The sequence below is a fragment of the Lissotriton helveticus genome, chromosome 1_1, assembly GCF_964261635.1.
Source record: "Lissotriton helveticus chromosome 1_1, aLisHel1.1, whole genome shotgun sequence".
NCBI classification, from domain to species: domain Eukaryota; kingdom Metazoa; phylum Chordata; class Amphibia; order Caudata; family Salamandridae; genus Lissotriton; species Lissotriton helveticus.
The window spans coordinates 441,634,894-441,662,837 of NC_136057.1; the positions used below are offsets into that span (position 1 = coordinate 441,634,894).

The following is a 27,944-nucleotide window of genomic DNA, read 5'->3' on the forward strand; positions in this document are numbered from 1 at the left end:
TCGCTCCCACCTCCCTAGGCCAGGGGAGAGAGAAAGCGGGACATGCACCGGCCTTTGGCCTATTGCGTGCTGTCTTTCTTAGAAAGACGCACACAAAGGCAAATAGCTTGTGAGCAAAAAAAAGCCCACGTACGAGCGTGTGGTCCAAGTTGAAAGTCCTTACTAGAAGCCTCGCAGAGCAGCGCTGGCTCAGGCGAGACCTAAAAATGAAATACATAGGGACAACCCATGGAAACGAAGGAAAAGTAAAGTGACAAGGACAAATGAGAAGTAAAGGCAGGATGTAAACTACTTTTAAGATATATTGAATACAATAGATTTCACAAGCACAGCGCAAGCGCTGTGTAGGCGAAGCCTACAAAAGGAGCAACTAAGTGGGAGAAATGATGCAGCAATATGCATGCCTACTTGTGCCACTTTCACACCAACCTGTCACTCATGATGAGCAGCGATTACATAAAAAAGCCCTTCCCCCTCACATTTACACTGGCCTGTGCAAGAATATGGAAATAACAAAAGCACTTCTCTTTTGCATGGACAGGGAGTTCAAAAGTTAAGATTGGTAATCATACTCATATAACCATGCCCGGGGTCAAGGAGACTTAATATGGAACAGGGGCTGCAGTAGCTGCAGAAGGCCCCTGCTCTGTTATCGACAGCATGCTGTATGTTATTTATATCCAGAGTATCATACAGCTAAACCTGTACCCTTCTCACTATGGGGAACAAAGCCAGCTGCCCTGGTCTTCGGTGGCCCATACATAGCATTTGGGGTATTGCTAGTTTTTGCCTCAAATGATGCTATTGTGGCAGCACTTTGCAAAATTACTACTTTTTAACGGTTACTTAACCCCTTCCATGCTTGTGATGGAACCATTCTGTCATCAGTCACGGTTGAGCTGTGCTGATGACGGAATGGTTCCGTCACAACCACACCCTGTTCTGGAATGTCCAGCACCGGGGGAAAATCGGCGCCGCACGGAAGCGGTTAAAATAACGGTTGAATTTTTACCTTTTCCCAAATTATTCAACGGCGGGAGTTAGAATAGTAAATATGCCATGGGATAATTGTGGAGAAAGTTGGGCTTTTCGACAAAAATCATAGGACTGGAGTTTGTATAGTGAATAGGCTTCCTGAAAGATTTCTGATACTAAAGTTAGAAAGGTAGATTTGATCTCTCACGGTCTGCCACGGCCACTACGCAACTCAAGGCACAAATTTAAAGCAAGCAACAGAGACGATCAGGGCAGATAACAACTACCAGTGTTGCCATCGTCACAAATTTAAAATGCTACCAAGTCAGATGCTAGCTGTCTGGTAAGTTTAACTACCCTTGCCTTTGGGCTAGAGGTGACAGCGCCATACACAGGAAAATATTTCCACACATTCAAAACAATTTTACAAGGTACACAATCATAAATTCATCTATAAAAAAAAAATTTCATCCACATACTTATTCGCTCTCTCATTGACCACTGATTTCTGCCTTAAACAATAGATGGCAAGGGTGAGAGTTAAGCTAATACCTTAGATATCATCGATATCATACTCAGTTCATCGTAAAGACGGTTTATTCTTATAAAGTTCTAGTTTGATGGCTAGATTTTACTATGGTTGAGGAGAAAATAAATTCATGGAATCTAAAACAGAAAATGCATTTATACACCCTCCCTCTTTACTATATGGGATACAAAATTTGGAGTACCTAAACTTTGCTGAATGCTCTGTTGCACTAAATTTTGTGCAGCTGTCAATTAATACTAACGGTAGTAGCAAATAAATAATGGTAAGAGAACCCAGTCAAAATTAAACACAACTAGTGTCACAATCACAGACTCTACAATACAATATCTCTTTCTCTCTCTCTCTCTATGTGTATATATATTCACCAACAATTGCTCCTTCTGACAACCCCTCGCCTTCAACAGGGGTGGCTCGTTACCGACGGAGCCACCGGTTTACAATATCCTCCCAGAAACGGCGTTCCTTAACGAGCACTCGGGCGTCGTTACACAAACCACAGTCCACTTACAAGTCCAAAGAAGTTAGATTTATTACTTCATAAATCAACGTGACGCGTTTCGCACTCCACGGAGCGCTTGATCACATATATATAAACTTCGGTGGTAAGGGGGGGGGGATGGTGGGGGGGGGGGGGGGAGGTTGTACTAAGACTCCCACCAGGGCCAGCTCGGCTGTGGTGGTGGCAGTTACGAACGTTTTTTGGAACCATCCTCCCCAATAACCTTCGTCTCCTCTTCAACAATGCACCTAATCTCTCTGTAGCCTCTCTCTGACGTTCATTTCCTATAGTGCTACTCATAGTTCATTCACGCACAGTTCTGTGATCTGCATGGTATACGTTCTTTGTAGCAGGCCTATTAACCCTCCATGCTACTTTACTATGAGCCAAAACTGCCACTAGAAAAAGTCCCGAATTTACTAGTAGGAACATTAATCACCAGAGTCATCCTGACATTTTTATTGTTGTCTGAAAACTGCCTGATGCACAAGGAAGTTCATGTGCTTTTGAACTAAAAGTTATTTTTAAACACAGCGCCCCTCCACCAAAGTTAACCCCAGATGCGGCTGCACCAGTTGCACCACCCTAAAGCCAGTCCTGCTCCCAATAATGGAGCATAACAAACATTTCCAGAAATGGGGTCAGAGCTAACCTCATATATATGAGGAAAAAGAACTATGTAAGTGGTGAGGCATGGTACTTCCGACTAATTCCAGCAAGCAAAAACAATTTAACAGATTTCTTGTAGATGACTTAATGGAGAATAGACTTCTCCCCGGAGAATGTTTTGAGATTTTTGGGATCAAATTTCTAAAACGCCGAGACCCTTTTAGGGCATTCATAAAATATTCCAGAACTTTCATGGTGCACCAAGGAAGACTGGCCTTTCCTAGGAGTAGGTCTCGTTTTTTTTAAATGTCTTAAATCGGCAATTACTTCTACTATACCACAGTCATACTTTTTTCATGAGTGAGCCCCTTATGCTACATTCAATATGACAGTGCCAGAAACTTTGCCATGGATGCTTCAGCCAAAGTCATGGGTACCTCTAAAAATTCCCTTCCGGTATACAAGGGTCAGCATTTGGCCATTGACACCCCATTTAAAATGAGTACAGGAAATCTTATGACGAGTTACCGCAAATCACATTTCCAACATTTTACTATGGATCTACCCCATATGCTAGGAATTATGTGCATCATGTCAGGGCGTTCAGCCAGGTGTGGTGGCACGTGTTCTGTGTACCTGTTGCTGGGTATGACTGGGTTTGCAGCTTTCTCAGTTAGACAATTCGAGTCCCCACAGCCACTGATGGTGTCCTCATATAAGCATGTCAGGGCCCGCAGTTTGTCATAGGTAACACCACCCATCCATCCTTATGCCATTAGCACCCTTGTCTGTAAGGCAAGAATAACCTCAAGTATGCCAGACCAGCAGCAAACTTGCAAGCATAACACACATACACTCACACACATACACACACTCTCATGCAAACATTCTTACTATATCTCTTGCACTCTTTCATACCTTTGTACTCTGTCCCACTCACAAGCAGACCCCCAGTCACTCACACTTACATTAATCAATCTATCTGCTTTTATTGTGTTAGGAAAGCTTGCCCTGCTGCTTCTAATATACTTAGAATGGTGATCAAAAGAATGATAAATTTAACCGAGATCTCTTGACTGGGGGCACCCGCGTAGCTAGGGGGGGGCGAGGGGGGCGGTCCGTGCTGATCTTGTTTTAAAGAACACAACAAAAAGTTGTTAAAAGCGTGTTTTAAGAACATTGGAACCAGTGCGTTTTTTGTTCCTGCTGAACACCTATCATTAACTGGGATTTTCAGCGGTCTCATTATCATGTTTAACTGGCTACATGGCTGCATTACCTGATTACGATCTGGCCTCTTAAGCTTCTGTGAGGGTATGTGATGGACCTACGATATTTTTATTTGCTTTATTGCTGGATGTCTGGCTGCATAGAATGGGGCTTTAACATTGTTCTATTTAAATCAACCCACCAATGTTAAGATAGGTAGAATACACGGTTATCATTCAAATATTTGGATCTTTGAGTAAACCCCTACAGCTGAGATGTTACTGTTTGATTCAAAGCCAAAGTGGGATTTGGGATACGCACTCGTCTTTTGCTGCTGCGTTCACTATGTCTTTGTGGGTGGGTGGTGCCCGTGGGGTGACAACCCCTGTACTAGGATTGTGGTACTAATGTGTTGCTTGCGTTACTCCCTTGAGAGCAACGTCTCCCCAGAGCACTCGCAAAATATTTCAATAAAGTATTACCACTTGTTTTCGAAGTTCATTGTCTTTTTATTCACATTTTTATTTTTTCTGAACATTCAATCTTTTATTTCATGGTATTGATGACCCATGTGGCCCAATGCATTTCGGGCTTAGCCCTTCCTCAGGGGCCTTATGATTCCTGTAAAAGTAAATAAGTACAGTTTCAATTCACTGTCCCTTCTATTTATGCTCATGACAAAACATAAACATGGTCTTTAACTCACACTTTTCATAAATATGTCTATAAACAGAGATCACGTGTTCAAATATACATAAATGCCCTGTATTTCACCATGTAACCACATGAAACGATAAATTGTGTTCAAAGATTTCATGACAATACAATAAACACTAAACTGTAAAGGTGTTCGAATTCTTGTTCTACATACTGTTCTTAGTAAACAATATCAGATGTTAAATAAAAAAGTGCTGACCTTATCTGCCGGGTTCGGTGCGTTACGTAATCAATTGGCGTGCGTGTAAACGAGTCTGTACAAGAAAACATAATGTCAACGGCTTGTAACATATGTTCCAAGCATACTCTGCTCAAATGAGTCTGTGTGGCCCGAAAATCGGGACTTACCATAAAGTAGATGGATGGCGCGTTCGATACTCCTCGTTTGCCGGCATTTCATAATCCCAGAAGTCCCGCGGGTTAAAAGGACGTACTGGGGTCACGTGTGTCTTACAGACGGTTGGCGCAATACGATAGGCGGTAATCTTCCGGTGTGTGTGTCAGAAGTTCTGATTGGGCATGTTGAATCACATGCGTAAACAGCGTGCAAACAATGCAGCTGAAGAAATACTATGGAGGGTGTGTAACGATTGTTGACAAGTGCGTTTAGTGACGAACGTGAATCTTAAAAAAGTGTATTGTTGTCTATTGTATTGACAGTTAATTGTGAGACATTTACATGATGTTTTCTAATACAGAGGTTATAATGCATTTTGATATGAAGCAGATGTTAATAAATATGCTTAACATAGGGAATGTGTTTCTTATAGATGACAATTAAATTCCAATCGTTCATTGAGCCCTCTCGGGGCTGTGGAAAATAATCTGTTAATCCAATATAATTCTCTTCTTAAGAGATGCTGTTCATTGTCTCTTCCTGGCAGGACTGGTACGATTTCCAAAATACAGTATTTCAATTGACTGAGGTTGTGCTGATGGTCATTGAAATGTGTCGCTACCGTGGATTTGGCATTTTTTAGTCGAATGTTCGAGCGATGTTCTGTTAGACGAATTTTAATCTTCCTAGACGTTTTGCCCACGTATGGGAGCCCGCACGGGCATTTGAGCATGTAGACTAGGTTTGTGCTGTCACATGTACCATTCACCTTTAATTTGATTTTTACACCGCTTGATGGGTGACTTATTTCGTTGCCTTTAATAATTGAATTACAATTTCCACAATTATGGCAGGGTGATGTGCCCCTGTAAGTTGTTGGTGTGACCGCCAGTTTTGGTTTTAGAAGTTCTTTAAGATTTCTAGTTCTTTCATATGCAAATCTTGGGTTCAAAGTGAAAATTCCTTTGAAGTCATCCTCTAACGCTAGTAATTGCCAGTGTTTTAGAACAATTCTCTTGATGTTTTGACTCCTTGTGGAGAATTTTGAAATGAACACGGATCTCTGTTCTTCCCTTTTCGTGGTTGAAGTGAGTAATTTCTGTCTGTTCATAGATGATATTCTATCCACAGCGAGTCCCAATACAGCTTCAGGATACCCTCGGTCCTTGAATTTCTTTAACATGTGCCCTTTTTGCTCCTCATATAGACTTTGCGATGATGTTATCCGTTTAACTCGTAAGAGCTGTGAGAATGGCAAATGCTTTTTTAAAGAGTCCTGATGGAAACTCTTGTAGTGTAATAGATTGTTTTTATCAGTGGTTTTTTGAAATACTGTAGTCGTCAGTGTGTTCTGTTCTTTGATGATCAGGACATCCAAAAAGGATAGCTGTGTGTTGTTGACACTATGCGTGAACTGGATTCTGTCATTTACATTATTTAGTTCTTCGATGGATGTGGTCAGTTCTTCAATTGATCCTTTCCATAGTAAAAATATATCGTCTATGTACCTTCCATACAGGATAAGGTTCTCCTTCCATTGTGGTTTGGATAAAATGTGCTCTGTTTCAAAATAGTGCATGAAGATATTTGCATATGCCGGTGCGGCGCAATTTCCCATGCTGGTTCCGTTACACTGTGCAAAAAAGGTATTCTTCCACTCAAAATAGCTATGAAATAGCGTAAAGTGCATGAGTTCCATGAGAAATATTTTCAAGTCTTCTTCTAGATCACTGTTCAGAAGGATGTTTTCCAATGCTGTTAACCCCATGTCATGGGGGATAGAGGTATACAAAGACTTGACGTCTATACTTGTTAATATCATATCAGAGGTGAATGATCCTTTCTTTTCTTCCAAGATGTTCAAAAAATGGGTAGTGTCCTTTATGTAACTGGGAATTTGTTGTACTAATGGTTGCAAATGTCTGTCTAGAAATTTTCCTACCGGTTCATGGATGGAATTGATGGTAGACACTATTGGGCGGAATGGTGGTATTGTCGGGTGCTTGTGTATTTTGGGTATCATATAGACATATGGTACTGACGGGTTGTCCTTGATCAAAAATTGTTTTTCCTTGTTACCAATGGTTCCAGTGTCAATTGCTTTTTGGATGACCACATTTAGTACTTTTTTGAATTCATTTGTTGGATCGCCGTTGAGTTTCATATATGTATTAGTGTCATTGACGTGCTCATTAACGTTTTTTTCGTAAAAGTCTGTGTCCATAATAATGAGGGCGCCTCCCTTGTCTGCTTGTCGTATTGTAATTTTGGTGTTTTCTGCTAGATTTTGAATAGCTTGTTTCTCCTTTTGAGTGATGTTTGTTCTCTTAGGTCTTGGAGATTTGAAGATTTTTACGACATCATGGTTCACTAGTTTTTCAAAGGCATCTAGTACCTTGTGGCTCACCGGTGGTATAAACTTGCTTGGATTCCTTAATCCCTTTAATTTGTCTGGTTCAATGCTTGTAATGGGTCTTTCCACTATGTTTGAAAAAAAGTGTCTTAAACGTAAGTTTCTCAAGAATTTGTAAACAGCGATCTGAGTTTCTAGTAGGTTGGAGTGATATGTTGGAACGAAAGAGGTTCCTTTTTGTAACGTCTGCAGCTGGAATTTGCTGATGCTTTGGTTTGAAATGTTAATTGCTAGGTCCTGCGACTCCTGGTGTTTTGAGCTATGTTCTCTGCTGGTTGCTCCCCTCTTTGTTCTGCTCCTCCCCCTCCTGGTTCTTTTGGGGGTCCATGGCTTCTCTCTAAAAAAGACGAAGCTTGTGAAGAAATTGTAGTTGAAGAGCTTGCTTGTTGTTCATTAGGGTTTAGTGTTTGAGACTCGTCTCTTGATCTTTGACTGTTCCTCGGGTTGGAGAAATTTCTTTTGTTTGTTTGGGAATCATCCGATGCGGTTTCATCTGATGATTTGTATTGAGGTTTCTGTTGACGTCTACGTGCATAAATGTCTGCCCAATTATACACTTCCCCTGTACGATAGTCTGTCGAATCTCTCTTAAATTTTCTTATTTTTCGCTCATTGATTTCTTTGGTGTATACATCCAACTGGTGGTCCAAATCTCTGAGTACTTCTTTCCAGTCTTCTGTGGATAACATGGTGTTTAGTTCATCCTTGAGTGCTGCTGTTTCCTTGTTTAAATCCTCGATGAGTTTAGCTAGTTCTTCGATAATTAGTAAAATTAAATCTAAGGAACATTTGTTTAATATTGCAAACCACTTTTCCGTGAACCTTGTGTTGTTTTTGCACAGGGTGGATTTTAGGGATATCCGTAGGCCTCGTGGAATTCGTTGTGCTTTGTGATATTTTATTGGAGTACTTGCGTGTAAACGTTGGTTTACTATACGTTTCGACATATAGATGAGTTGTTTAACATTGGCAGTTGTTGAACCTGTACTTGTACTTGGACTTTCGTCCTCCTGAATCAAGGCATATATACGTCTTGAGTCCTCTTCCGTGAATGCTAAAGTTTCTGTTCTTTGATTTGAGGTATATTGCATGTCTTCTCCCAAATCCCACTTTGGCTTTGAATCAATTTCTTCCTGGTACTGACAAGTGGATACAGCACCAACAAACAATGAATTTAGAAGACATGCAATATACCTCAAATCAAAGAACAGAAACTTTAGCATTCACGGAAGAGGACTCAAGACGTATATATGCCTTGATTCAGGAGGACGAAAGTCCAAGTACAAGTACAGGTTCAACAACTGCCAATGTTAAACAACTCATCTATATGTCGAAACGTATAGTAAACCAACGTTTACACGCAAGTACTCTAATAAAATATCACAAAGCACAACGAATTCCACGAGGCCTACGGATATCCCTAAAATCCACCCTGTGCAAAAACAACACAAGGTTCACGGAAAAGTGGTTTGCAATATTAAACAAATGTTCCTTAGATTTAATTTTACTAATTATCGAAGAACTAGCTAAACTCATCGAGGATTTAAACAAGGAAACAGCAGCACTCAAGGATGAACTAAACACCATGTTATCCACAGAAGACTGGAAAGAAGTACTCAGAGATTTGGACCACCAGTTGGATGTATACACCAAAGAAATCAATGAGCGAAAAATAAGAAAATTTAAGAGAGATTCGACAGACTATCGTACAGGGGAAGTGTATAATTGGGCAGACATTTATGCACGTAGACGTCAACAGAAACCTCAATACAAATCATCAGATGAAACCGCATCGGATGATTCCCAAACAAACAAAAGAAATTTCTCCAACCCGAGGAACAGTCAAAGATCAAGAGACGAGTCTCAAACACTAAACCCTAATGAACAACAAGCAAGCTCTTCAACTACAATTTCTTCACAAGCTTCGTCTTTTTTAGAGAGAAGCCATGGACCCCCAAAAGAACCAGGAGGGGGAGGAGCAGAACAAAGAGGGGAGCAACCAGCAGAGAACATAGCTCAAAACACCAGGAGTCGCAGGACCTAGCAATTAACATTTCAAACCAAAGCATCAGCAAATTCCAGCTGCAGACGTTACAAAAAGGAACCTCTTTCGTTCCAACATATCACTCCAACCTACTAGAAACTCAGATCGCTGTTTACAAATTCTTGAGAAACTTACGTTTAAGACACTTTTTTTCAAACATAGTGGAAAGACCCATTACAAGCATTGAACCAGACAAATTAAAGGGATTAAGGAATCCAAGCAAGTTTATACCACCGGTGAGCCACAAGGTACTAGATGCCTTTGAAAAACTAGTGAACCATGATGTCGTAAAAATCTTCAAATCTCCAAGACCTAAGAGAACAAACATCACTCAAAAGGAGAAACAAGCTATTCAAAATCTAGCAGAAAACACCAAAATTACAATACGACAAGCAGACAAGGGAGGCGCCCTCATTATTATGGACACAGACTTTTACGAAAAAAACGTTAATGAGCACGTCAATGACACTAATACATATATGAAACTCAACGGCGATCCAACAAATGAATTCAAAAAAGTACTAAATGTGGTCATCCAAAAAGCAATTGACACTGGAACCATTGGTAACAAGGAAAAACAATTTTTGATCAAGGACAACCCGTCAGTACCATATGTCTATATGATACCCAAAATACACAAGCACCCGACAATACCACCATTCCGCCCAATAGTGTCTACCATCAATTCCATCCATGAACCGGTAGGAAAATTTCTAGACAGACATTTGCAACCATTAGTACAACAAATTCCCAGTTACATAAAGGACACTACCCATTTTTTGAACATCTTGGAAGAAAAGAAAGGATCATTCACCTCTGATATGATATTAACAAGTATAGACGTCAAGTCTTTGTATACCTCTATCCCCCATGACATGGGGTTAACAGCATTGGAAAACATCCTTCTGAACAGTGATCTAGAAGAAGACTTGAAAATATTTCTCATGGAACTCATGCACTTTACGCTATTTCATAGCTATTTTGAGTGGAAGAATACCTTTTTTGCACAGTGTAACGGAACCAGCATGGGAAATTGCGCCGCACCGGCATATGCAAATATCTTCATGCACTATTTTGAAACAGAGCACATTTTATCCAAACCACAATGGAAGGAGAACCTTATCCTGTATGGAAGGTACATAGACGATATATTTTTACTATGGAAAGGATCAATTGAAGAACTGACCACATCCATCGAAGAACTAAATAATGTAAATGACAGAATCCAGTTCACGCATAGTGTCAACAACACACAGCTATCCTTTTTGGATGTCCTGATCATCAAAGAACAGAACACACTGACGACTACAGTATTTCAAAAAACCACTGATAAAAACAATCTATTACACTACAAGAGTTTCCATCAGGACTCTTTAAAAAAGCATTTGCCATTCTCACAGCTCTTACGAGTTAAACGGATAACATCATCGCAAAGTCTATATGAGGAGCAAAAAGGGCACATGTTAAAGAAATTCAAGGACCGAGGGTATCCTGAAGCTGTATTGGGACTCGCTGTGGATAGAATATCATCTATGAACAGACAGAAATTACTCACTTCAACCACGAAAAGGGAAGAACAGAGATCCGTGTTCATTTCAAAATTCTCCACAAGGAGTCAAAACATCAAGAGAATTGTTCTAAAACACTGGCAATTACTAGCGTTAGAGGATGACTTCAAAGGAATTTTCACTTTGAACCCAAGATTTGCATATGAAAGAACTAGAAATCTTAAAGAACTTCTAAAACCAAAACTGGCGGTCACACCAACAACTTACAGGGGCACATCACCCTGCCATAATTGTGGAAATTGTAATTCAATTATTAAAGGCAACGAAATAAGTCACCCATCAAGCGGTGTAAAAATCAAATTAAAGGTGAATGGTACATGTGACAGCACAAACCTAGTCTACATGCTCAAATGCCCGTGCGGGCTCCCATACGTGGGCAAAACGTCTAGGAAGATTAAAATTCGTCTAACAGAACATCGCTCGAACATTCGACTAAAAAATGCCAAATCCACGGTAGCGACACATTTCAATGACCATCAGCACAACCTCAGTCAATTGAAATACTGTATTTTGGAAATCGTACCAGTCCTGCCAGGAAGAGACAATGAACAGCATCTCTTAAGAAGAGAATTATATTGGATTAACAGATTATTTTCCACAGCCCCGAGAGGGCTCAATGAACGATTGGAATTTAATTGTCATCTATAAGAAACACATTCCCTATGTTAAGCATATTTATTAACATCTGCTTCATATCAAAATGCATTATAACCTCTGTATTAGAAAACATCATGTAAATGTCTCACAATTAACTGTCAATACAATAGACAACAATACACTTTTTTAAGATTCACGTTCGTCACTAAACGCACTTGTCAACAATCGTTACACACCCTCCATAGTATTTCTTCAGCTGCATTGTTTGCACGCTGTTTACGCATGTGATTCAACATGCCCAATCAGAACTTCTGACACACACACCGGAAGATTACCGCCTATCGTATTGCGCCAACCGTCTGTAAGACACACGTGACCCCAGTACGTCCTTTTAACCCGCGGGACTTCTGGGATTATGAAATGCCGGCAAACGAGGAGTATCGAACGCGCCATCCATCTACTTTATGGTAAGTCCCGATTTTCGGGCCACACAGACTCATTTGAGCAGAGTATGCTTGGAACATATGTTACAAGCCGTTGACATTATGTTTTCTTGTACAGACTCGTTTACACGCACGCCAATTGATTACGTAACGCACCGAACCCGGCAGATAAGGTCAGCACTTTTTTATTTAACATCTGATATTGTTTACTAAGAACAGTATGTAGAACAAGAATTCGAACACCTTTACAGTTTAGTGTTTATTGTATTGTCATGAAATCTTTGAACACAATTTATCGTTTCATGTGGTTACATGGTGAAATACAGGGCATTTATGTATATTTGAACACGTGATCTCTGTTTATAGACATATTTATGAAAAGTGTGAGTTAAAGACCATGTTTATGTTTTGTCATGAGCATAAATAGAAGGGACAGTGAATTGAAACTGTACTTATTTACTTTTACAGGAATCATAAGGCCCCTGAGGAAGGGCTAAGCCCGAAATGCATTGGGCCACATGGGTCATCAATACCATGAAATAAAAGATTGAATGTTCAGAAAAAATAAAAATGTGAATAAAAAGACAATGAACTTCGAAAACAAGTGGTAATACTTTATTGAAATATTTTGCGAGTGCTCTGGGGAGACGTTGCTCTCAAGGGAGTAACGCAAGCAACACATGTTACTGTTTGAACCATAAAGGATGTACGTGTACGCTTCCTTTTTACTCGGATACCTAGGTAATTGATGCAACGTTCTGTTTAAAAGACACTGTATCCATTGCCTTATGTTGTTGGATTTATTTAGTGCACCAAGACAGACTCAGTAGGTCCATTGAATATGGGTATATAGCCTACTAACTTCGGTTGCCCTTTGTGCCCCTCTCTCAGCATCTCTTACAAAAATGTTTTCATTTTATTTCTTAATGTTTGTACCTCACCAGATATAGTTTCTTTCCTTCTCATATGTACTCCTGTAACCTGTACCCTTCGAGTTGTGTCTCAGAGTTTTATGTTCATTTCTCACATTCACCGTCCTCGTAGGTCCCCAGCAACAAGCTTTCCTAGTGTTGTTCCATTTGTCACGTATCCATCAAAAGGTCTTTTTTTCATTTACTGCGTGTCATATCGTGTTTTGTGTCATGGTTTGAGTGTTCTTTAGGTTTGTTCCTAGAACCAGTTAAGGGGTGTGCTCTGTCCTTAACATTTTTTTTAAGTGACTTTCTGCAACTATTAGACTGCACAAACCCTATAATGCACTTCCACCCGTGTCAGAGGAGGAAGGTTGCTTTGCCCTGACTCGTCGATGGGTGGGCTGTGTGTGGTGTATGATTATCGAGGCCGGCTTGATGATGTCAGGGAGGGCACGGCGGCAGAGGGCGGAACGTGCATTCAAGCAACGAGGCACGGTTGACAAGAGTGAGTTTATGTACAATAAAATAAATGCTTTGTGGTGGTAATGAACATATCCCAAATGACGTGCAGCCGGTTTGATCCAGCTTTATTGAAAAACATTTGTGTTTGTTGGTGTTGCAGGGGCCTTTGTTACGCCACTGGCTCGGCCAGATTTGAATAATATCGATGATTTCCAGGTTGCCTATTCTCAATTTGCTTAATGGCACGTATTGTATTGTAATTGCATTTATATAGCGCTTACTTCCTCTGAAGAGGCGTCAAAGCGCTTTTCGTGAGTAGCGCGCTACTCTGGAACTTAAACACAATGATTAATTGATTTGGTGTAATGAAATATGAAAGTAATTTGAGCGTGGACATGTTAGAATATTATTTGCACTGAAAAGGAATAGTGGGGGATATGTGGAGTTGGACAAGAGGAAGTCATTGGGCCTCTTTTCATATTTAAAACCTATATTTTGTTTGAACTCATTTTTTTTGTATTTCTACTGCAAACAGCATGCCAATCGCAGGCAGTTTAGCCTGCTTTGAGGTCACTTAACAATTGATTTAACGTCTTCCTCTCTTTAAGTGTCTTGATCTATAATGCCTGTCAGAGTAGTGTGTATGTGAGGGGGTTGGGAGGGCAGCTGCTGGAAAACGATTCCTTGCACTGTTGTAGATTTAGGTTTCTCTCGAGTTTTCCAGATTCAAGCGTGAGGAGCTCCCTCAGTGAATGTTTTTTTCCTTTCCATTCTGGAACTTGTAGCGTTGGGTTTATGATGGGATGAACAGAACTGGAAACCCCTGAGTACAATGAAAACATATGGATGGGATGAGCTACTCAAGCTCGGAAATGGAGAACCTGAGAGGTCTGTGGTTTATCAGAGGAGCACGTGCCACCAGAAACATCTCGTTCCAGTCCTGAGCTTTCCTTTTAGAAATCTTTGCCATTTTGTACTGTAGTCCTGTAGGCTCAATTGAAGTGAATCACGACTGCGACTCCCAGCATTCAATAACTTGAGACATAAAAAGCAGAGACCCGAACATGGTGTCCCATTGAGAGGATGTAGCGTTAGGGCCAGACTCCAACAACTATGAGTGATACTTCCGCGTGAGCAAAATCAAGCAATGAAGAGGAGGGAAACATATAAATATTATAAATTACACCCATTTGAACAACAAGAAACTATAAGAAGATCTTAAAACGTCTGGAAAGTTCCAGAAATGGGTGGGCATGCACATAGCTAGGGGGTCACAACCCAGGCTGGAAGGTACTGAATGTGGTGATGAGGAATAAGGTTAAAAATACATGATAATGGGATGGAATAATGTAGTATGTCTAACGTTAGGATGTAAAGCATGCCAAGAATGTCAGTACACAAAAGCAGTGTGCAATTTCTCTAAGTCACTAGTCCTTGTGTGAAATTAACTTCTATATATCAATAACAAGCTAGAGGTTTTTGGCGCGACAAAGCCAAGCTACATGGTTGACTTCATTGGGGGCTCCGGAGCAAATACGTCCTATTTTTCTGCAGCCCTCTCCCGTACCCCTCCCCCTCCCGCTATCAGCCAGGGGCGGCAATCGGAGGGATAGCCCCGGGCGCCAGAAGCTCTAGCTACGCCCCTGACTGGGGGTGAATGTTAAGACTTAGGCCTATGACGTGGAGGCAGCCATAGCAAGTGGGGGGTGGGAGGTTGGGGGGGGGGGTTGTACTAAGACTCCCACCAGGGCCAGCTCGAGCTGTGGTGGTGGCAGTTACGAACGTTTTTTGGCACCATCCTCCCCAATAACCTTCGTCTCCTCTTCAACAATGCACCTAATCTCTCTGTAGCCTCTCTCTGACGTTCATTTCCTTATAGTGCTACTCATAGTTCATTCACGCACAGTTCTGTGATCGGCATGGTATACGTTCTTTGTAGCAGGCCTATTAACCCTCCATGCTACTTTACGATGAGCCAAAACTGCCACTAGAAAAAGTCCCGAATTTACTAGTAGGAACATTAATCACCAGAGTCATAATGACATTTTTATTGTTGTCTGAAAACTGCCTGATGCACAAGGAAGTTCATGTGCTTTTGAACTAAATGTTATTTTTAAACACAGCGCCCCTCCACCAAAGTTAACCCCAGGTGCGGCTGCACCAGTTGCACCACCCTAAAGCCAGTCCTGCTCCCAATAATGGAGCATAACAAACATTTCCAGAAATGGGGTCAGAGCTAACCTCATATATATGAGGAAAAAGAACTATGTAAGTGGTGAGGCGTGGTACTTCCGACTAATTCCAGCAAGCAAAAACAATTTAACAGATTTCTTGTAGATGACTTAATGGAGAATAGACTTCTCCCCGGAGAATGTTTTGAGATTTTTGGGATCAAATTTCTAAATCGCCGAGACCCTTATAGGGCATTCATAAAATATTCCAGAACTTTCATGGTGCACCAAGGAAGACTGGCCTTTCCTAGGAGTAGGTCTCGTTTTTTTTAAATGTCTTAAATCGGCAATTACTTCTACTATACCACAGTCATACTTTTTAGGTCTCGCCTGTCGATGCGCATGCGCATCGAGCTTGCGAGCCTATTGCGGCCTAACCACGCTTTAACTAACAAGCAAGGAATCGTGGCGATTCCTTGCAGTGCCCGTGACTTTTAAGCTCAATGCGCATGTGCATTGAGCTTAAAAGCGCGTGCACAGCCGCCCGCATTCCTCCGACACCTTTGAAGTGAAGCTTAGCTTCACTTCAAAGGCCCGGCTTCTTCACGCCCGGCTTCTTCACACCCACATGCCGCTCTCGCTCTCCCCGCTCCGCCCCTTACTCCGCATCCTCTTCAGTCCCCTTCTGCCCTCTATCAAGCCGACTCCCGCATTCACTCCTCTCCGTTGACCCATGCTCCTCCTCTCTCGCCCTCAACTTACCCAGTATTCTCACCCCCTCCACTCCATGCTCCCCTCGGCCCACCTCACGCCTCTTCCTGGTGACTGCTCTCTGCTGCTTGCCCTCAGCTTCCAGAATCTCCCTCCTCTCTCGTGGTTCCTGGAAACGCTTCATAGACTGGACTGGCATCCCGGCAAATCCCGACAGCCAGATCACTTAGCCTCGGGCCTCCATGGCACACTTGTATATGTGTGCATCAGTAATGCAGGCGATGCTCTTGCAGAGGCTTCCCTGACAAATAGCCCCAGGCAAGGCAATTTTTTTTAACAAGGATGAAACCTGAAAGCCGCCGCTTGGCTTGCGCGTGCTACCAGCTCCCACCATCAGGCAGAAATGTATAGCAATTTAGAACGGAAGTATGAATGTATAATAGCTACAATATTAACAGTCATAACATTGACGTTCTTGCTATTGCGTCTACAGCTCATGTCAAGTTAATGATATGGAAAGCAACTCATGTCGGATGTGGGTGTGCATGTTTGTCGTGCTTACAGAACTCAGTGATACCATCCCTTTCAAACTTCATTGCTCTCACTCTCCATCTGACACACGCACTAACCAGGCAGCCCACCCCCTCCCTCTACCACATCAAAGGCAGCCCAGCCTCCTTCCCCCAGCGTGCGCTCTGCCTCAGGCCAGCATCTCTCCTCCCATAATTATTCACTGCAGGGCCTGCGTCTCATCACCCTTCCTCCCAGTCCCCACAAGCGGGCTTCTCCAGGGGCTGCATGCAAATCTGAGCCCCAACCTCTCTGACATCGCATCTCTCTTTCCATTTGTCTTCCCCAGCCTCTATCTTTCTTTCTGACTATTTTTTTTCCTTTCTAGTACCAGCTCTGCCTTTCTCCTTCTCTCTCTGACGTATTAGGTTCGCACCTATCCGCAAACCTTTACTGCTTGTTTTTTTTTTTCGTCTATCTTTTTTCTCTCGCCGTCGATTGGCCTCTGCCCGCCTGCGCCCCTGTGCCTTTCAGCCTCGTGGGGGTTATCTAAGCAGCTGTCAGTTTCCACTGCTTCCACTTCGCTGCAGCTATCGGTGTGTATTTGTCAGGCACTCGGTTCCTGTTGCTTTCTGTTTGTGGTCCACCGCTGACTGACGGTCACTCTCTGCCCCTGTGCTGATATGCCTGCCAGTATCTTCCTCAGTTTATTGGCATCGGTCTTTACTCTACTCATCCACGCTACGCCACTCACACACGCTACGCCACTCACATGCGCAACGCCACTCACACGCGCAACGCCACTCACACGCGCAACGCCACTCACACGCGCAACGCCACTCACACGCGCAACGCCACTCACACACGCAACGCCACTCACACACGCAACGCCACTCACACACGCAACGCCACTCACACACACAACGCCACTCACACACGCCACTCACACACGCCACTCATCCACGCAACGCCACTCATCCACGCAACGCCACTCATCCACGCAACACCACTCTTCCATTTGCAAAACGAAAAATTTCTAACTATTCTATTGCGAGACCTATTGCATTTTCAATGCTTGTTTCATGAGTGAGCCCCTTATGCTACATTCAATATGACAGTGCCAGAAACTTTGCCATGGATGCCTCAGCCAAAGTCATGGGTACCTCTAAAAATTCCCTTCTGGTATACAAGGGTCAGCATTTGGCCATTGACACCCCATTTAAAATGAGTACAGGAAATCTTATGACGAGTTACCGCAAATCACATTTCCAACATTTTACTATGGATCTACCCCATATGCTAGGAATTATGTGCATCATGTCAGGGCGTTCAGCCAGGTGTGGTGGCACGTGTTCTGTGTACCTGTTGCTGGGTATGACTGGGTTTGCAGCTTTCTCAGTTAGACAATTCGAGTCCCCACAGCCACTGATGGTGTCCTCATATAAGCATGTCAGGGCCCGTAGTTTGTCATAGGTAACACTACCCATCTATCCTTATGCCATTAGCACCCTTGTCTGTAAGGCAAGAATAACCTCAAGTATGTCAGACCAGCAGCAAACTTGCAAGCATAACACACATACACTCACACACATACACATAAGGCTGAAGTTTTGGACACTCCCAGGTTGTATGGAAGAAGGTACCCTCGTCTGCACACCCTCTAAGGCAGCTAGGATCCGACTGGCTGCTCATCCTGACTAAAATGTGTCCTGAGAGGTAGATCCTATGCAGAATTTTAAGTTGGATGAGACGTAGTCACATGGGGATGGCAACCTACCTAGAGGTAAGGGCTTCCTGCCAATCGTCATCTTCAAAGTATCCCAGGTCAGTTTCCCACAACTGTCGGAGACGCACCAATGGGTCGGGCTTGTTGTTTATTAGTTTGCAATAGGTAAGTGAGATCGCTTTTTTTGTTGGGGGGTCCGTCAGAAGCCTGTCTCCCAGCGGGGAGGCCCCATGTAGGGTCTCACCACCGTCAGCAGCAGTGGTGAGTGCATGTCTGATTTGGAGATAGCAAAATGTTTCGGATTCAGCCAACTGATATCCTTTTTGAAGGTCAGCAAATGAGATCACTGCATTCCATTTCCAAAGGTCCCCTACTGAGGAGGTGCCAATTAAATCCCACTTGTCAAAACCCGGGCACCTACTCAATATACCCACAGGGGGGTGAGCAGTGTTAGTTTCTTATGCCAACCCTATTTCTTTATCGCACTCTGCCAAATTGCCACTGTGTGTGCTATGGGGCTGGTGAGATGTTGTCTTTTGGGGGTTAGTATAAAGTGCACGCCGGTGTCCCCCTTAGCCATCACCCATCTATCCGTGTGATATGCCAGTTCAGACAGTGGGGTGAAGACCCACTGGTTGACCACCGCCATCTGGGATGCCCAGTAATATTGCTTCAGATAGGGTAACGCAATCCCCCCACCGTACCACCCTCTGGTCAATTTGTGGGTCACTATATGTGGGCTTTTCCCTTCCCATAAGAGGGATCGAACCTCACACTCCACGCTGGTAAAGTAGGCGTCCGGGACTCAGTGGGGTGTGTTCTGCAGGATGTATAGAAATCGAGGGAACGCCAGCATCTTAAACAGCGCCAGTGAAGTACATCTTTCCGAAGCCTGACCAAGGGAGGCTGAAGATTAGCATCATAAAAGCAGGCCGGGTGCGGAGTGATATAGATGCCAAGATAGCGAAAGCCCTCAGTAGCACCCGTGATACTGGTGCCTTTGGGCATCCGCGGCACTGGACCCTGCGGCATGAACAAGACAGATTTCGTCCGATTGTTGGTGTAGCCGGTGTGGATGCTAAATATTGCAAAGATGTTCAATATTCTATGGATCGAGGCAGAAGGAGCTGCCATGTATAACAGGACATCGTCAGAATAGAAGGAAATTCTAATCTCGTACTGGTCTGTCCACTTCATTCCTCTAATCATCGGGTCGCTAATGGCTTCAGTAGCAAAGCAAATATGAGAGGTGATAGGGGGCAGCCCTGCCTTGTCTCCCTTTCTAGGAGGATGCTGCGAGAGGTGTGCTGGATAACTACCACCTGCGCTGTAGGACCCGTATACAGTAGTTTAACCCACTGCATAAAGTGAGGACCAAACCCAAGACGTTCGAGAAAGGCAAATAAATAGGGCCACTCAATGGTGTCAAATGCCATTTTTGCATCGAGTGATAGCAGTGCTGTATCTTCTAAAATGGTATTAATTCTCCCCATCACGTCATGGAGTCTCCGGAGGTTGAGGGCAGTATTAAGACTGGGCATAAAGCTTGACTGATCAGGGTGAACAAGCTTGCATATAACAGCTATTAGCCGATTGGCCAATGCCTTAGCCAATATTTCTCAGCATTTAACAATGAGATGGGTCAGTACAACTCACAACTTGTCGCCGATTTACCCGGTTTATGTATGACCGCAATGGAAGCCAACATTAAATCCTGCGGTAGAGACCCAGCATGGTAACTCTCTGAATACATAGCATGACGAGCAGGTGTTATCTTGGAGGACACCAGCTTAAAAAGTTCTATTGGAAGGCCATTAGGGCCCATAGCTTTGCCTGATCTAATGTCGCCAATAGCAGTCGCAAGTTCCTCCTCAGGTAAATCGCTCTCTAAGGAATCAAACAGCTTCTGACCTTGTGACCCTGAATTTACTGCTTTCCCACACAAGCTAGAGAAGACAAGATTGAATATCTTTGAGTATATTTTTGGAAACCTTTAGGGGGAGAGTCTGTACCAAAAACAGAAGATGGAGAGAAAATTCCTCATGAAAATGTTGATATGGCAGAACCAGGACAAATCCAGCTTGCCCCATATGTATAGGTATTTAAAGAGCATGTCCAACATTAGTGAAACATCGCTCAGGTATAGAGCGGAGCATTTGTTGGGTATCTGGACACCAAGATATGGTAGCAGGCCTTCAATGAACTGGAAGCCATCCCTTATTAGCTAGGGGAGTGTGATGCGAGTCAGGTCAGCAAAGCCCATCCCCAATGATTTACAGACATTAACCTTTAATCCAGACATTTCAGAAGAAATCCTTCCTCCGCGACCAGTGTTGGTACTGAGGTAACTGGATCTGTTAGGAAACATTAGATGTAATCCCCAAAGATTACATGTCCAGAATGTAGTTATAAAGCCCTTGATTAACTGGTTATCGTTTCCATTTTGTATTAATGGTACTATCATGAGGGCAAAGACAAGAGGGGACAAGGGGCACCTCTGCCTTGTGCCCTTATTAAGAGGGATTCACTGTGATACTTTGTCATTAATCCTGATGCGGGTCCTTGCTGTCTAAAATTGGTTAAGAAATTGAGTGTCATGGTCAGACCTAGAGATGCTCTGACCAGAACTTCAGAGACGAAGCATCAGTCTACCCCATCAAAGGCCTTCTCCGTGTCAAGTGAGAGGACCATTGTCATATTTTGGATCTTCACCAACTGAATGAGGTTTACTGCCAAACGTGTATTGTCACATGTTTGTTGTTTGAGCATAATCTCTGACTGGAGCAGAAAAAACAGTGTCTGCCAAACCTGGTGTAATCTAGTGACCAAATCCTGGTAAAGATGTGCATGTCATTATTAAGGTGTGCATTGAGGTGATAGGAACTTTATAGTTTGGGTTTTTTGCCGAGCTTTAGAAGAACTGTAATGGTTGATGTCATATTTGTATCTGTAACCCTCTCCATTCCCTGCTCGGAAGTCTCTTACCTTGACATGGGAGGTCCTTAAGGAACATTCATGCCTGTTTCGTTCACTGATGCTGAGAAAGTGGATTTAGCCCAGATATGTGCTTTGAAACATATATGTGAACTGTGAAAACATCAGTGCTCTTATGTGCCTTGCTATGTTGTCATATACCAACTTAAACCCTATTGCTGCATTCGTTGGCCAACGGCCGCTGCGAGCACTACCTCCGTTGCCCGATGCGGCCCCGCCCACTCCGCTAAACCGCTGCGGAATTGCCGCTGAGGTTAAGCAGCTAAAGACCACTGAAATCTTAGTATTCCTGTGCATTTATATACATTGTAAATGTGCTGCAGCCATATAGCATCATGTTGTACAACTGCACATTTACTGAACTTTGTTAGTAAAATGTAGTCTCACTTTGAGGTTGGCACAATGAAGCAATGTTTCGAGAAAGTAGCGGAATCAGCTCCTGTTAGTGTTACTTGTTATATATTGTCAAGAATGTCTCACATTCCTTCCCACGAGACGATTCTGGCACCTGCTCAGTAGCAGTCATCTTTAAGTTCTTGATTTATAACCTGGTTGTGCTCCTATTCACTTGCATTGGGGAATATGTATGAAATATGTATAAATCATATGGATGTTAGCATTATATACTCCAACTAATTTGGGGTGAAGCTCTGCTGTATTGAAATTACAATTGCCTTGTATTATTTCTGATTGCTTGCTGGCTATTTTGCAGTAAACACGTTAGACTTAATATGTTGTGTTTTTACTTTTACAAAGTTAGAACCTGAACCCTTGAAACACATGCTGTGACTTTCCTAGCAGTCTCAAACAGATCAGGGGCACACACTCTCCAGAGACACGCAGGAGACAATTACATCCCCACAGTTCCATTTTGTAGAAATTGAGTGTCTTCCTATGAAATCATCTAATATGATTTGAGAATGTGATAAGATAGCCGGTATATCATACAATTTGGACACGAAGTGTATTTAACAACTGATTAGGGCTACTTCATCGTGCGAAAGTGCTATGACAACCATTACACCCATCATTTTGTATTTTCTTTATCCATCACATTGCGAATAAATGAGATTTCTTGTTTTTTTAAGGAATGTGGATATTCTGTACAACATACATTTTCCACGTTATCTCACTTCATCTACGACCATCGCTCACTCAATCTTATTCGCTGCACAGAAAATATTGTCTGATTGCCTGGAATCTCAACGCTCAGTCCACTTTGAATACAGTTTAAACCCATACAAGATGAACAGAGTTTTTTATTTTCCATCACCATGCTGGGCCACAAACTCCCTGATAACCACATAGAGAAATATCAACTCGCCCCACATACCACTACTATGTTAAGAATACTCTACGTGTAGCAGTTCTGATACCGATGCTTAAAACTGAATAAATAAAAGTCAAAGCGCTGAAGTACATTGCCATGCCTGGTGTTTTAGGGCCACGTAGGGTCATTTCATTACATAAAGCGCCAAGGCAGTAAAAACTATCAAGTCACACCCTATTGGACAAGAACCACTGACTCCACATTAAACAGCCCACATGCCACAAAGGATTGTAGTCCTAGCAGCGCTGAAAATACCATATGTAAAAAGTCAATATAAACGACATGTTAGAAAAGGTGCATGTCAACACTTACAAGAAAAGATCTGGAAAAGCACACTTCCAAATGCTATTTTGGGAAGCCCCATTTCCTGATGCAATGTTTCCAAGAAACTGGAGGCCACAGCGAATGGCTGAAACAAATGAGAAATAAAAATATGATTGCAAATTCGTATCAACAGACAGAGCGAAAACATTTTAGGTACACTTAAATTGTTTGTTTTGGCTGAACCGTGGAGGGGAACCCTGGAATCATCAAAGTCGGCCTTCAACCAGCAATAATCTACATATTTCTCTACAATTTTGAATCACGTTGTTCTCTGTGCTTATTGATTTAACCTCTTTAATATCCTTGGACCCCCATCATTACCTCGACTATTAACCCAGAAAGGTACTTCAATAAATCCTTGCTGGAAAATAATGTTTCATAAATGTATGCACGCATCAGAAGAATACATCATTAATTAACAGATGGACGGAACCAGTTTGTGGTGTAATGACCACGATGATGGAAATGTTTTTGCAAATCGACATAGAAACTTGAAACAGAAAAGTCAAACGTGTTAGTCTTTACTACCCGTTCAACCTGTTCTATTTCTAAAACAAACAATGTCTGAAAAATGAGTTTCCAGTTGGTAGCACACTTCCTGTTGAGCTGGAGAGGCCAACTTCACATTATAGTATCCAAGTCAGAACCACCAGTCCCATCAGCAGCCTCCAGAAAGTATTCCCAATTTCTGCCATGGTCATGAGTAAACCAAACACTTAATCCACAGAAAGATGTAAAAACGTCAAGCTATTCTTGCTGAGCATGTTGTAGACATGTACGCCTGGATAATTCTGCATAACAGGAAGTGGTCTAAAGACCTACATGGGCTCCTGCTCTTGAATACTGCCCATCAGAGCATAACTTCCAACTGGCTCCATGTCACGAGTGTCTCGGTCAGCCACAGTCTAGCCAACGCCATTCTCCATGTTTAGACTTGTAGCCCCATATTTAATATGGGATAATAAACTAGGATTCAAATGAACCAAAATGATCTAAGCCAAATAGTCGGGGCTGGCTCAAGGTGGTCCTTGTGACCTGGATGGAAGACATAGGTACATATTCTTTCCAACTAAGGTGATGCTGGGTGGATACATCTGTTACAAAAGAACATTGGTTAATCGAGAACTTTTTGTTACAGGAGCAATGCTTCTTTTTACGTTGGAGTGAAATAAGAAAGGATCCCTTGAGGTAAATCCTATTCGGACTGAACCATAATTTTCACACCTCCACCATTCAAGTATCTTGCATACTCATACTTCCCACCATGAAAACCATATGTAAGGGGAAAACCAACAAAATAGTTAAAAAACCATCTTCATATATATTTATTATTTGTTTGTATACAAAGTATTATAATAAAAAAAAGCACATGATTTCATACATTTAATAAAACATATACCACTTAATTGTTGACATTAGGAAGGATATACATATTTAAAAAAACATTTTACACAATCCCAGCGCATGAAAGCTACCTAAGTACAATGTTAAACAGTTAGACATAAAGGCTTGGTCTTAACAATATACACTTCCGTCATAGCATATAATTGTAATACTGGGAATGAGCTTTCTAAACTTAGGCCTCTTTTCACCAGTATTTGAGTGACAGGATAGTGTAACTGAAGTTGAAGCGTGGACGCGTTTCGATGGTTTGAATTTATTACTCCATCTTTTTCAAGACTTGTATTATTGTGTACTCTTTCATATGTAGACAGTTTTCATGCAGTGACCTTTTGATATATGGTGGTTAAAGCCCTCACTATGGAGAGTCTTATGTGATATTGCTTGTCCCTTCTGTTTTGGTAGGGGAAGGATATATATATTTTCCAATCTTATAATTTTGATAGAAGACCCCCCCCCGATCGGGCACTTCAGAGAACCAGACAGCTATAGCAGTTAAAACAATTGTTCAAACTTCAGGTTAAAAGTCAGCCTGAGACTAGCGGCATATCTTTGTTATGTCTTGTAGGCATATAAGCTCGGCAACATCCTTTTCTTACTGAAAGTAGCCTCTAGATATGGCGTAATGTTCTGCACTGGCCCCGTGTATAATTAGGGTCCAAGTCTCCGTATAATACGGATGCTCTGCTCTACCGATATTCGTCTGCTCTCGGAAACGCTGCCTCTTTTTACGCTGGACCACCTTTTAAAGAGGACCAGGTTATGATAGCTGCTTTGTGAATAATTATTTTATTAAATAGATTTGTAATGGTTTTAATTGACCGTGCAAACACAAACTGAAACTGGACTAAAGGAGAAAGCGCATCGATGCAGGCTTGTGTAAGTGGTGTGAGGAAATATACAAAAGAGAAGTCCAAAATTGTGTTTACCATTAATTGCCAATAAATGGGCAACGTATTTTTTATTACACTGCAACAAAATTCCCAGATGAATCACCGATTTCAAGACATGGAGCCAGTTGGTAGCTAACCAGGGCAAAACCATAGATACCCATAGAATTGTTCCAAAAACCTGCCTAGTATGCCACCTTCTTGCATACAAGCTCATGTCATGCCAGAGGAATAACCCAAACATAAGAAAAGCAGCAGGGCGATAGGTTTGGCAGGCATGCACTAGTGGTTGTATCTGGGTTTTATACAGCACTTTTTGACAGGGGGGGGGGGTAATGGGGCTGTGATTACTGAAGCATTACTTAAGTATAGGTATAGAAGGTTTTTAAAGACACCCTAAACCGCCGAAGACAAGAGCAAAGAGAGGCAGCCTGAATAGAAAATAACAACACCAAAGAATATCCCCAGCAAACTCCATGTCCACCATTCACAATCTCAGATCTCTTGCAGTGATTCATAGAGACCCCTCCCCAATGAACGCCTGAGCTGTGCTATGGCAGGCATGAGTGTCTTCATGGGCATTGTGACCTAAATGAGGCCCTCACTATGCCCCATGCTTAGCACCCACAGCACAGAAGCATCATCAAAAGTGGCACCAGGTGGGCCCTACCCTCTTTATTACCCCTACCTCCAGTGTGTCACACTCTTACTTCCAGCCAGTCCTCTTAAATTGCCTTAGCCCCGATCACAGTCTGGTATGTTATGGTATGGTAGGGTACAATGCATGTTTATTTCAGATCGCCCTCCCTTAAATGATAGGGCCATCCAGAACACAGGCATTCAACATTCAGCCCATCCACTACTGCTGCTACTGGTGAGTTCAACTTGAGGACGAATTATTCTGTTTCACATATTGAAAACAGGGCAGCATTCATGTCCATGCTCTTTCTTTTGAAGCAGAATCCTGCTTGTAACATATGGCATACTTGAATACTAACAACGTTTTTTTTTAAATGGCATAGAAGGCAGTCCCAGCACATGGCACGACAATAAAATGTATTTGTCACTGCAAGTAAAAAAAGTTGCATAGTATCCTTACAAGCATCATTCCACACTCGACAAATTCGCATCTCTACAAATAGATTGATTAATATTACAAAAGAAAATGAAATATTTCAAAATCATGAATTACTTTAATTTTGACATCATTCTAGCCTGAAATGCTCTGCTGTAAAGGGGTGAAAGCCGCCCAGGAGATGCGGTCCAGTGTTTAAGTAGCTGATCTTGGAACCTGAAACAAATGCTGGTTTTGGTAGGAAACCAAAAACGATGGGATTCTGGGCAAATCAACATATCTGAGTGTGCTTTAAGTTGTAAATATGTGGGATATGGATATTTTAAAAGTAACTCCACAGTGACCTTGAGCTACCTATCAGATGTCTTAAAGAAAATAAATATTACACTAGAATATAAACCATCACCTACAATGGAGATTGTATAACCTGAACTGAAGCCAGTCTGCTGTTACAGAGCCTTGCATCCTTCACTGTATACGGTGATATAGGAATCAAGCCTTGGCAAAGCCAAAATGGCTCAGTTATTGTAGGAAAATTAATTATTTGCTGTAAAGGCTAAAAGTCAATATTAAACAGGCTGCTGTATATTCAGTACGGATTACAGGAGCTACTAATACTTGCTGTTGAATGTTGTGAGATACAAAGACATACAACATCAAAAGGCCTATTAGTAGCAAAGAGCTGCATGAGATAGGAGGAAGACAGGGCAAAGTGAAAAAGTAATTAAGACAGATCTCTCAAATTAGCAGGTTCATGTGTGAGTAGCTGTTCCACACATTCTGGAACTTGTCGTCCTGGCATTCTAATGGGATATACAGGACTACAATTTCCAAAAACGCAACAACAACAACAAGCATTTGCAATGTAATAGGTCTCGCATTAATTAAGTTTGAGCTATTGGCATTGCTAATTATTGCAACACCAATTGCAACAAAAATCTATAAACTGTAGGCTAAAATAATGTGTGTTTATTTTTGCAGCAATGGTGGCATGCTGCGCTTTAGTTGAATATGTTTAAAAGTAAAGTGTAACAAAACAGTGTGTGGAGGGTCAAGGGGAATATTTTGAGACCTGTCTACTCACTCCCCTATTTCATACAATAAACACAACAGAGCAGACCAGGTCAGGGGATGGTGTATAACTATACTTATCTCTGTGAAACAAAAGGATGCACGTGTATAAATACTGTTGAGAAACATATGCTAGAAACAGACCCATCAGCTTAGCTTTTACGCTGGAGTTCACGTCATGTGGGGAATTGTTTTTTGATCATTCAACACCAGGGTCAGACCATATAGTGTCTGCACAGGAGTGAATGTCAGTGCTCTAGCCATGTGACTCACAGTGAAATAATCGTTAACAAAGTGCAGTGCCCAAGAGGAAGTGAGGGATAAAATTGACTACATAGACTCAGCACAAGAGTTCAAATGAGAGGCTGTGTGTCAAAGTTAAAAACACGCCTGATAGTAAGACT

The 27,944-nt window shown here is 42.1% G+C and overlaps 1 pseudogene across 1 annotated transcript in view; it reads right to left on the minus strand.

Annotated features, from left to right (window-relative positions):
- LOC144762385 (ataxin-10-like) overlaps positions 1-27,944 on the minus strand; it is a 463,805-nt pseudogene that overhangs the window by 167,818 nt on the left and 268,043 nt on the right. The window contains exon 4 of the transcript XR_013596083.1: positions 23,092-23,188. The product of XR_013596083.1 is annotated as an ataxin-10-like (transcript). The remainder of the gene's footprint in view (positions 1-23,091; positions 23,189-27,944) is intronic.